A 2,849-nucleotide genomic window follows, 5' to 3' on the forward strand; every position below is an offset into this window, starting at 1 on the left:
TCGTTTATTTTGACTTTTTAAATCATATATTTGTTTTAATACAAATCACTTTCGTTTCTTAAATGGAGTGGAGTAATTTATGATAGTTGATAGATTGAATCGTTTATAGAGGATTTTCACTGGTTCTATGGAACTGTTCTTCGAGTAGCGATAAAGTATCTCGGGATTTAACGACCGGGATATGTACGTGTCGGAACCAAGTATAGGAGACGTTGAATTTAATAAATCCTATATATACACAGCGCCCCTTAATTTATCTATAACCTCCGTGATTGGATAGTTCTCGCCGTAATGGACTCTAAAATTTTATTATCTAGGATATTAATAACTTGACGCTATTGCTCGCAAATTGGATCCAAGCGCAAAGAATTATTGCGACATACATCTCCCGCCCTCCTCCTATTTCGGAGCTAAGTATATCACCATTAATCACGCTGATATGAGAGGTTGATCGAAGCACAACCGAGTAATCTCGTTTAGTTTTTCATTATTGCTTTAGCTTACGACGCTCACGTTATATCGCAATCACGGATCGTAATAACATTGTCATGCTGTAAACGTATATCGAAACTTCCATCAGAATTCGTAATAGCTGCATCTGTTTCACGATTCGTTTTTTTTTTGTATTTTCGTTCTAAACTATCAATTTGTTCCCTTCTTCACAACATGTCGCACAATTGTCATTCCTTCAATAAACATTTCGCAATACTCACATAATTGATAAATAAAAGCAGAATTGCTGCTTTCTCTTGCTGGTGGAAAAAAACTTTTAAACAAGAATTCTAATAAACTAATTTCCACAACGCACCGCGGTCTCGTGAACTTTTAAATTGCATGATTCCGAATGTTGAATATTAACGCAGGGAGCACAGTCCAAAAGCAGTTTTAACTTTTGCGCGAGCGACGAGAGATTTTCTGCATGTCGATTTTATATATTTTAATGCAAACAATTCGTTCGCTTTTAATGCGAAAATTTCACGAATTAGATCGCTATTTACGCAATCCGAAATTGGCTTTTTCAAAGCTAATCGCGGAATTTTGCATAAGAATTTAAAGGTAATTAGCAAATCCGCTTAATGAGCGGCTTACCCACAAGTCATGCCCGATGTTACCTCGCATATAAGTATCAGTGCGCCACACTATTTTTATAACAAATAAATAATTACGGCACAATGCTTAATTTCGCTTTAAAATTAAATTTATTTTCAAAAAAATTACGTCGTAATTGTGTGATCTAAAATTACACGATGTCATACCATCCGATTGTACTTGAAATAATATTAATCTTCCATTGACCAAACTTAGATTATGAAGGCATAATCAATTTTTTTATAATTATGAAAATTGTGATAGATATATTGAAATCTGTAAAAATAAGTAAAATACAATCCGACTTTTATGATAGTAAAAACTCGTTGTTAAAGTATGCAAGATTCTACAAACTTCCACGCGTATGCAAGAATTTTTTTAAATTTATATTGTTTATATATTGTTTTTTTGTAATTTATATATTGTTTAGAACAATATAAAAATCTACACAATCTCAAAGATTCAAGTGTATATATAGAAGTATGACAAAATTTCAATAATCAATAACGAATTAAATGTTATCATCAATGAATAATACACTATTGCTATTGATATGTAAATTTTAGCTAATGTTAACACTTTAGTTAATGTAATACAAGTGTTTGATATTATATTTTACATTTTTAATAATAAAATATATATAATCTAGATTTTTATAAACACAAATAACTTAAGAAAAATTATTAACTTAAGAAAAAGAAAGAATAAATACACTATTATAAATCTAGAAATAATATTATAGAATATATTATAATATATAATATTATAGAATATAATATGTAATATACTCTTTATAATGTTTAAAGAAAATACTAACAACACAAAATTGCTTAAAAATTAAAATCACTTATCATGCTCTTTATTACAATACTAATTACCTGGGTAGATCCAACCAATATATAACAGACAGAATTTCTAAAAGCTTGTCTCTACTTGTCCTAGCTTTTAGCATTGCAGATTGGACTTCTTAATGAAGACATAGCTTAACGCTCAATGACCCTGTTCATTTGTATGTAAAATTTACATATCAATAGCATTCCTAGCATAGCTAGGAATAATAATAATTAACTTTTTCTAAGTGATTTTTATCTGTAATGTTCTTTACATATCAAATATTTCATAAGTTCCATATGAGCAAAATTTGATCCAAATTAAATTGAGAGAAGCTATTATTATCCATTATTTTTAATCTACAATTCTTTTCATTTACGTATTTAATAAAGACATCGATATCGAAACTTTCCCTATGTCGCTCTTTTTAGTCGCTAATGTCTACACATCATACATATGTAAAACTGCAATACATATGTGAAAGTGTACAGTATTGTATTCAGAATTACTTTATCATTCTATCGCGATACAATTTTATATCGCACTCAATGTCGATCCAGAGGTACCAAGTGAATTTCAACATTTCGCTCCGATAGAGGCATGGTTACACGTCTATCGATCGAAGCCGACCTATCGTAATGCAGCCTGACGCGTACTGGCTGAAATTGAATTCGTGCTTGTACACCGGGACAAAAGCTGGCCGATCCCAATCGTATCAAGCCGGTTCCTACGAAACAATAGTCGCGATTACCTATCACAAATCTTCGTTTCGGCCTTGTTAGACGCTAGCGTTTCCATGAGCACTAACACCCGACCACGACGACAAGCGGCATAATTCGCAATCATTATATGTCCCATGATACAGCAAAACATGTTATCGAAACGAAGCATTCGTCCGTATAGCGAAGTCATGTCGATTACGTCGTTCA

Source organism: Atta colombica, unplaced genomic scaffold (assembly GCF_001594045.1).
Source record: "Atta colombica isolate Treedump-2 unplaced genomic scaffold, Acol1.0 scaffold176, whole genome shotgun sequence".
NCBI lineage: Eukaryota > Metazoa > Arthropoda > Insecta > Hymenoptera > Formicidae > Atta > Atta colombica.